This window comes from Balaenoptera ricei, chromosome 13 (genome assembly GCF_028023285.1).
Source record: "Balaenoptera ricei isolate mBalRic1 chromosome 13, mBalRic1.hap2, whole genome shotgun sequence".
Classification (NCBI taxonomy): Eukaryota; Metazoa; Chordata; class Mammalia; order Artiodactyla; family Balaenopteridae; genus Balaenoptera; species Balaenoptera ricei.
Window position 1 is genome coordinate 34,877,289 of NC_082651.1, and position 10,151 is coordinate 34,887,439.

Genomic DNA, 10,151 nt, shown 5'->3' on the forward strand with positions numbered 1-10,151 from the left:
TATTTCAGTGATGAAAAGAACGCAGTAAATGGAAACTATGCTGGTTTACGTTAGGCATGCACCTCTACCTGAAACTGCTGTTAGTTTTTGACTGGCCTAAATCTTTATAACTTATTTTTTCATTTAGGCACATCTTTAAATTTTTTTGGACCCTGACATACAGGGTAAGTTAACGTCTTCCTTGTGGCAGTTTAGTATGAGAATTATGTTCGCTGGCTAGATTCCTTTAACTAAAGTCCTCTAGACTCTCAGGCTACCTGTACTAGCTCAAGACTGTACTTTATATATAGAAATTTAAGTGAATCACAGTATAAGGGAGGGAGATAATCTAGAAAAGTGAAATGTACTGTATGAATACTCCATACATTTTTTTTCCAGCACTGATAATCAAACACTAGATAAGGAGGCCTACAGTCAAGTACCAAATTACTCTTTCCCCCACTGCTGCCCTTTCTGAGAGACACAAAGATGTATATCGATCTCTCCAGAAATCTGAAAGGAATCCACACAAATAACAGATTATTACCTATGTGGTCCCACATATCAAATTATAGAGCAGTTCCACTATTAAAATTATAGGAAGCAGTTAATGGGACTATGAGGAAAGCATCGTCCCACATACAGTAACATACACCTAGTAGAGTTTTCCATTCATCTGTCAATTGTTTTCCCAAGATTAGCATTAAAAAACACAACCCCAAACACATTTGACCCTCAAACCACCCCCACACACAAAAATCGGTCTTTATTCATTCTCAGATGACAGGATGTCCCAAGAGTGACAAAGGTGGGAGCCGATCCCCCCACAGCCTTTTCTTCAACCATCCCATCAACTGCTCTTCATTTCTTGAACTACCTTCCTTTTCCAGAGAGGTAATACTCAGGTCAGTCAGAAAGGCTTTCTGAGAAGAATGGCTTGGATTTCTGGGTCTGTTCCAGTCGATTCTAGATGAATTGGCTTGTATCAATGAAGCGCTCAACGCAGTTCACAAAACAAGCCTCAGCCCGACTGTCCAACTTTGGCCCAGGCTTGTCCATGCACATTTCCCAACAAAGTTCCGTCATCTGGTGCACCAGCTGCTGGAAGCGCTGCTTCTGAGTCTCTACCTCCGTGCAATGCTGCAGCTGCGGGTCGACCGAGCCCAAACCCGCTGCGGAGGAAGACGAGGAGGACGCCATCCCAGCGCGGCCACGCGTGCCGAGACAAACTCCGCACCAAGTCACCGACCTTCACGTGTCTCCGCGGCAGAACCCTTAAATGGTGAATTTCATGTTTTGTCTCAATTTAGAAAAAAAGTGTGTGTGTGTGGGGGGGGGGGGGTGGGCAGGAATGAACATATGAAGGAAAAGACTGCCTAAAACTGTAAAGATTTGGTAACAGATTTAAAATACATTTTGCAGGCAAGAAAGGGTGGAATTAACATGAAGGAAGTTAAATTAGTGATGAGGACAAATCTGAGAGTCTGCAAAATTACAGAGGAAAAAGGAGAAGAAAATGAAAATGCTGTGAAAGATGATGAGAGACATAAGAAACATAGCTAAGTAAACCAAACCAAGAATTATATCTGCAGCTGAGGAAGAAAGTAATATTCAAACACTTAATTGAATAAAACATCCTCCTCCTGAAAAGGGGAACACTGTATGCAGATTGAAAGTTGCCATAAAAATCCAGGGAAAAATCAGAGACTGAGACACATATCAGAAAAAGATTTTTGAGTCAAAATAAATAGAAGAAAATCCCATAAATAAACAATTTAAAAAAAAAAGTTAAGAGAAGAAAATTTAGTCTGATATCAGGCTTATTTAAAATACTAAATGTAAAAATAATGGAACCAAATCTGTATTTATTGGGGAAATTATATAATTCAAGGATTTATGGACCCAGTGCATTTTCATTAAGCACTATGACAATGAAAAGACATTTTCACAAGTACACAGCAGCTAGAAAGTATATTCAACCTCTGTACCTTCTTGAAAAATTCACTTGAAGACTCACCCAGCTGAAGAGATGAATCAAAATGAAGAATTCATTACAGAGAAATGAAGCAATGCTGAAAGTGATCAGTGGTGAACTTTGAAGTCAGTTTGACACAACACTCATCTAAATAGCAAATTTAGTTACAAGGTGGAAAAAAAAATGCCAAAAGTTAATTTTGGAATGAAAGGCATGAAAAGAAAAAACAATTGTATTTTTTTGTCTTTTTGACTAAAGAGCTGTCATTTTATTCATGACTTGGTGATCAGATAGGTTAAAGAAGTTTTCATAAAAAATAAATTTGACTTGATTAAAATTTAAAACTTGTGTGCACCAAAAAAAAAAAAAAAAAAAAACACCATCAACATAGTAAAAAGGTTGCACACAGAATTGGGAAAAACATTTGCAATTCATATATCTGATGAGAGATGACTATCCATAATATATGAAGAACTCTTACAGTTCAACAACAGCAAAAAGCAATCTAATTTTTAAATGAGTACAGAATCTGAAGAGACATTTCTCCAGGAAAGATACAGATGGCCAAAAAGAACGTGAAAAGATGTTTTACTTCATTAGTCATGAAGGAAATGTAAATAAAAACTACAAAGAGATACCACTTCATACCCATTAGGATGGCTTTTATGAAATAAAAAAGAGCAAGGGTTGGCAGGGATATGGTGAAATTGGAACTCTTGTGTATTGCTGATGGGAATGTAAAATGGTATAGCCACCGTGGAAAACAGTGTAGTGGTTCCTCAAAAAATGAAACATAGAATTACTATATGATCTAGCAATTCTTCTTCTAAGTATATACCCAAAAGAATCGAAAGCAGGGATTTGAACAGATTTTGAACACCCAGGTTCATAGCAGCATTATTAACAATAGCCAAAGGGTGAGAACAATCCAGATGTCTACCACCTGATGAATGGATCAATACAATGTGATACATACATACAATAGAATATTATTCAGCCTTAAAAAGGAGTGAATTTCTGACACATGCTACACTGTGGATGGACTTTGAAGGCATTGTGCTAAGTAATACAAGCCAGTCACAAAAGGGTTGGAGGAGGAGGAAAAGGGAGTTATTGTTTAATAGGTACAGAGTTTCCATTTGGGAAAATGAGTTAATTCTGGAGATGGATGGTGTGATGGTTGCCCAACAATGTGAATATACTTAATGCCTTAACTTGTATACTTAAAAATGTTTGAAATGGTAAATTTTATGTATATTTTACCACAATGGAAAAAAGCTACCAAAAAATGAAACTCGAAAAGAATTTTAAAACTAGATATCTGTCTTCCAAATTATTGTTGAGTATATAAAATAAGCAAAATAACATAGAACAAGAACAGGAAACAAGAGGGGCTTCCGTGGTGGCGCAGTGGTTAAGAATCTGCCTGCCGTCGCAGGGGACACGGGTTCAAGCCCTGGTCCAGGAAGACCCCACATGCCGTGGAGCAGCTAAGTCCATGCACCACAACTACTGAGCCCGCATGCCACGACTACTGAAGCCCGCGAGCCTAGAGCCCATGCTCCGCAACAAGAGAAGCCACCGCAATGAGAAGCCCGCGCACCACAATGAAGAGTAGCCCCGCTCGCCGCAACTACAGAAAGCCCGCGCGCAGCAATGAGCACCCAATGCAACCAAATAAATAAACAAATAAATACATTTATTAAAGAAAAAGAATGAAAACTAAACTTTTTAAGCCTAGTCTTTCAGAACAGTAGAATGGGCTCCCAAAGAACCTTTCAAATGCTAATTTTTCTCTTTTCCTTACAAATTCTATAATCTAATAAATTATATACTTGCACTGTTTCTTAGATGTTCAATTGCTTTCCTGATTCCATTTTTTTCATATGTATTCACCTTTGCCCAAAATGCTTTTCTCTTTCCATCTCAGTTTTTTTGGTTTTGTTTTAAACATCTTTATTGGAGTATAATTGCTTGACAATGGTGTGTTAGTTTCTGCTTTATAACAAAGTGAATCAGCTATACATATACATATATCCCCATATCTCCTCCCTCTTGCATCTCCCTCCCACCCTCCCGATCCCACCCCGCTAGCTGGTCACACCACACTGAGCTGATCTCCCTGTGCTATGCGGCTGCTTCCCACTAACTATCTATTTTACATTTGGTAGTATATGAGTCCGTGCCACTCTCTCACTTCGTCCCAGCTTCCCCTTCCCCCTCCCCGTGTCCTCACGTCTGTTCTCTACGTCTGCGTCTTTATTCCTGTCCTGCATCCATCTCACTGTTTATCCAGTGTAACTCTCTTCTCACACTAGTAGATGCTTGAGAGGTATTTTAAAATAATTTTTGTCAGCTTCCTGTCTGAATCGTGATTTCCCTCTCTTAGGTTCCAGGGCTGCTGCTGCTTCAGAGCAGTCAGCTCAACTACAAGACACGAAGATTGATAATCTAGCAGACACTAAAGCCATTAAACAGAAAGGGGAGATCCACAGTAAGAGGACCATTCCTAAGGAAGCCTGGCCCGAAGAGAAGAAATCCTTGCAAATAGATATTGCAGGTAATGGGGAGTGGGGTAGGGGGTGTGAGAGAGAGAGAGCATGCACACGCAAACGCCTGTGTCTACGTGTTTCCACTTAATTCTGATGAGACTATAGTCTCACAATTTAAACAGAGTTCCATCTTTTTATTTTTTGCTTTCTTATGCATATCACTTCAGTGCTTCTTTGTCTGTGTGGATGTATGTATTTATTTGTAAGATAATTGTTACTTCTGGGAAAAGACACTGGCAATTTAGAAACAAAATTACAATTAAATACCCAAGGCTGATAGTATTAGAAGTGAAGTATCATGTCTCAACACTGAAACAGGGGAGGGAAAGCTTAAGGCATTCCAGATGACTGTGACAAAGACAGAAAGAATCTCAATACAAACTTTTAAAAAATTACAATAAAAAAGACCCAAGATCAAATCTATTTATGTTCACCCATGGCCCCCTTTTTCTAATAACATAAAAGAAAAGTGTATAGGACACAAGCCATTACTACCTAGCTGTCAAAGGAAAACTGGATATCCACATGCAGAAGAATTAATTTGGACCATTACCTTTTACCATATACAAAATTAACCCAAAATGGATCAAAGATCCAAACAGAAGAGCTAAAATTATAAAACTCTTAGAAGAAAACATGGGGGGAAAGCTTCATGACATTGGATTTGGCAATGATTTCGTGGATATGACACCAACAGTATAGGCAACAAAAGCAAAAATAAATAAATTATACTATATCAGAATTTAAAACTCTGCTTCAAAGGACACAATCAACAGAGTTAAAAGACAACCTGTGGAATAGGAGAAAATATTTGCAAATCATGATAAGTGACCAATATCCAGATTATATATGGAACTTCTAAAAGTCAACAACAAAGAAACCCTATTTAAAAATGGGTAAAGGACTCGAATAGACACTTCTCCAGGGAGTATATATGAATGGCCAACAAGTATATGAAAAGATGCTTAATATCACTAATCATCAAAGAAATGCAAATCAAAACCACAATGAGATACTACTGCACACCTATTAGGATGGGTAGTATCAAAAGAACAGAAAATAACAATCGTTGTCAAGGATGCAGAGAAATTGGATCCCTTGTGCACTGCTGGTGGAAATATAAAATGGCACAGCCATTATGGAAAACAGTGTGGAGGTTCCTAAAAAATTAAAAATAGAATGACGATATGATACAGCAATCCCACTTCTGGGTGTATATCCAAAGGAATTCAAAGCAGGATCTCACAGATATCTGCACACCCATGTTCATTGCAGCATTACTCACGATAATCAAGATACGTCCATCAGCAGATGAATGGATAAATATAATGTGATATCTATACAATAGAATGTTATGCAGCCTTAAAAGAAGAAAATCCTGTCACATGCTATAACATAGGTGAATCTCAAGGACCTTGTGCTGAGTGAAATAAGCCAGTCACAAAAAGATAAACACTGTATATTCCGCCTACGTGAAGTATCTGAAATAGTGAAAATCATAGAAACAAAGTAGAAAAGTGGCTGCCAACGGCTGGGGAGAGAAAGGAGGGGGAGTTCATGTTTATTGGGTATAGAGTTTCAGTGTTGCAAGATGAAGATGTTCTAGAGATCTGTTGTGCAACAGTGTGAACATACTTAACACTGCTGAACTGTATGCTTAAAAATTGGTTAAGATGGTAAATTTAATCTTCTGTGTTTATCACACACAAAAAAGAATGTGTAAGATGAAAAAACAACATTGCAATTCTGCAGTGGGTAGTCTAGGAGACATAGCTTGGAAAAGAAAGATGGAAATATAACCTGCAGAAGCATACTCTAGCCCAGGCCGCACAGAGGAGGTGAGCGGCGGGCGGGCGAGCGAGAGAAACTTCATCTGCAGCTCCCTATCGCTCCCCATTCCTCACGTTACCGCCTGAACCATCCCCCCACCCCCCAACCCCGTCTGTGGAAAAATTGTCTTCCATGACACCGGTCCCTGGTGGCAAAAAGGTTGGGGACCGCTGCCCTAGAGGACCCTCAAGGAGAAATGGATAATACAGAACACTAGAGAGCTTGAACACACATACTTAGCCCATGACAGACCATAGAAATGAAATTAAAAAAAAAAAAAAGCAGAGTTAGAGAAACATCTGGAAATATTGAGGTTGATGTGTATAAATGTTTGTATGCTTTTAAAACACAACCTTTCAAATGCTCATAGAACATTTTTTTTTCAAACAGCTTTTTTAATATGTAATGCACATATATAATTCTCCCACTTAAAGTGTACCATTTAATGATTTTTACCCTATTCACAGATATGTGCAACCATCCACACAGTTGACTTTAGAACATTTTTATCACCTCAGAAAGAAACCCTATACCCCTTAGCTATCACCCCTCTATTTCCTCATCACCCACCTCCCCCCAAGCCCTAAGTCAACCACTGATCTACTTTGTCTCTATTATAAATTTTCCTATTCTAGACCTTAATACAAATGGAATCATTTAATGTGTGGACTTTTGTGACTGGCTTCTTGTAACTCAGCATGATGTTTTTGGGTTCATCCAAGTTAGGGCTTGTATCATTATTTTATTCCTTCTAATGGCTCAATAATATTTCATCGTATGTATGTATCACAGTTTGTTTATCTGTTTGTTGATGGACATTTGGTTGTTTCCACCTTTTGGCTACTATGAATAATGCTTTTATAAAATAATGATTTTATATTTATAAAATATAAATGCTTTTCTATTCATGTACAGGTTTTTATATGGACAATATGTTTTCATTTGTCTTGGGTACGTACCCAGGAATGGAATTCCTAGATCATGTGATAACTTTATATTTCATCATCTGAGGAGTTGTCAGACTGTTTGCCAAAGTGGCTGCACCATTTTACATTCCCAGTAGCAATGTTATGAGGATTTCAATTTCTCTACTAACTCACCAACACTTATTATCTGACTTTTTCATTGGATCTATTCTAGTGGATGTGAAGTTGTATCTCATTTTGCTTTTGATTTGCATTTGCCTCCTGATTATGATGTTGAACATCTTTCTGTGTGCTTATTGGCCAGTTGTGTGTTATCCTTGGAGAAATGTGTATTCAGATCCTGGCCTGGTTTTTATTTGGGCTATTTCTCTTTTTTATTGAGTTTTAAGAGTTCTATGTATTCTAGATACACATTCTTATCAAAATTTTGATTTTGATATATTCTCCCATTCTGTGAGTTAAAATTGGGAAGTATGAGTCCTCCAACATGACCTTATTTTTCATGATTGTCTTGGCTCTTCTGGGTCCTTGACAATTCCATATGCTTGCAAAATTTCTACTAAGAAATCAGCTAGGATTCTGATAGGGATTGTGTTGAATCTGTGATCACTTTGGTGAGAATTGCTTTCTTAACAGTAAGTCCGTGGACTTGGGATGTTTGATTTAGATAGATATTTATTGATTTAGATATTTATTTAGATATTCTTTAATTTCTTGCAGTCATTTTTTGTAACTTTCAGAGTAGAAGTTTTTCTCTTCTTATGTTAAATTTACATTAATATTTTAATTTTTTTGAGGCTGTTGTGAACAGAATGGTTTCCTTTTGCTTTTCTTTTTGTTTTTGGCTGTGCTGCTTGACTTGAGGGATCTTAGTTCCCCAACCAGGGATCTAACTTATGCCCTCTTGCAGTGGAATTGCAGAGTCCTAACCACTGGACTGCCAGAGAATTCCCCCAGAATGGTTTTCTTAATTTCATTTTCAGTTTGTTAATTGCAAGTATATCATAATACAATTGATTTTTTTAATATTTAACTTTTATCCTGCAACGATGCTGACTCGTTTATTAGTTCTAAATGGTGAATGGGATTGTTTGCTTAATTGGTCTTTCTTAGCTTTCGTTGTTAGTATGTAGAAATGCAGCAGATTTCTGTGTATTAATTTCATATCCTGAAACTTTAGCGAATTCACTGATGAGCTCTAGTAGTTTTCTGGTAGCAGCTTTAGGATTTTATAGTATCATGTCATCTGTAAAAACTGACAGTTTTACTTCTTTTCCAATTTGGATTCGTTTTATTTCTTTTTCTTCTCTGCTTGCCGCGACTAGGACCTTCAAAACTATGTTGAAAAAAAGTGGCGAGAGTGGACATCCTTGTCTTGTTCCTGATCTTAGGGGAAATGCTTTCAGCTTTTCACCATTGAGTATAATGTTAGCTGTGGGTTTGTCATATATGGCCTTTATTGTGTTGAGGTATGTTCTCTCTGTGCCCACTTTCTAGAGAGTTTTTATCATAAATGTGTGTTGAAATTTGTCAAAAGCTTTTTCTGCATCTATTGAGATGATCATATGTTTTTTTTAAATAAATTTATTTTATTTATTTATTTTTGGCTGTGTTGGGTCTTCATTACTGTGTGCGGGCTTTCTCTAGTTGCAACGAGCGGGGGCTACTCTTTGTTGCGGTGTGCGGGCTTCTCATTGCGGTGGCTTCTCTTTGTTGCGGAGCACAGGCTCTAGGCGCACAGGCTTCAGTAGTTGTAGCACGCGGGCTCAGTAGTTGTGGCTCACAGGCTCTAGAGCACAGGCTCAGCAGTTGTGGCACACGGGCTTAGTTGCTTCACGGCATGTGGGATCTTCCGGGACCAGGGCTCGAATCCGTGTCCCCTGCAGTGGCAGGTGGATTCTTAACCACGGTGCCACCAGGGAAGCCCGATCATATGGTTTTTATTCTTCAGTTTGTTAATGCGGTGTATCACACTGATTGATTTGCAGATATTGAAAAATCCTTGCATCCCTGGGATGAATCCCACGTGATCATGGTGTATGAGCCTTTTAATTTATTAGTGGATTCGGTTTGCTAGTATTTTGTAGAGGATTTTTGCATCTATGTTCATCAGTGGTATTGGTCTGTAGTTTTCTTTTGTGTAATATCTTTATCTGGTTTTGGTATCAGGGTGATGGTGGCCTCCTAGAATGAGTTCAGAAGTTTTCTTTCCTCTGCAAACTTTTGGAAGGGTTTCAGAAGGATGGGTGTTAACTCTTCTCAATGTTTGGTAGAATTCACCTGTGAAGCCATTTGGTCCTGGACTTTTCTTTGTTGGGAATTTTTAAATTGCTGATTCAATTTCAGTTCTGGTAATTGGTCTGTTCATATTTTCTGTGTCTTCCTGATTCAGTCTTGGGAGGTTGTACCTTTCTAAGAATTCATCAGTTCCTTCTAGGTTGTCCGTTATATTGGCATGTAGTTGCTCATAGTAGTCTCTTATGATCCTTTGTATTTCTGTGGTGTCGGTTGTAACTTCTCCTTTTTCATTTCTGATTTTATTGATTGGGGCCCTCTCCCTTTTTTTCTTGATGAGTCTTCCTAAAGGTTTATCAATTTTGTTTATATTTTCAAAGAGCCAGCTTTTAGTTTCATTGATCTTTCCTATTGTTTTTTTTAGTCTCTATTTCATTTATTTCTGCTCTGATATTTATGATTTCTTTCCTTCTACTAACTTTGGTTTTTATTTATTCTTCTTTCTCTACTTGCTTTAGATGTAAGTTTAGGTTGTTAATTTGAGATTTTTCTTGTTTCCTGAGGTAAGCCTGTATTACTATAAACTTCCCTCTTAGAACTGCTTTGTCTGCGTCCCATAAGTCTTGGATCATCGTGCTTTCGTTTTCATTTGTC

General features: G+C 37.8%; 1 pseudogene; it reads right to left on the bottom strand.

Annotated features, from left to right (window-relative positions):
* Nucleotides 1-598: 598 nt before the first annotated feature.
* On the bottom strand, nucleotides 599-1,210 carry LOC132376939 (mitochondrial import inner membrane translocase subunit Tim8 A-like; annotated as a pseudogene).
* Nucleotides 1,211-10,151: the final 8,941 nt, after the last annotated feature.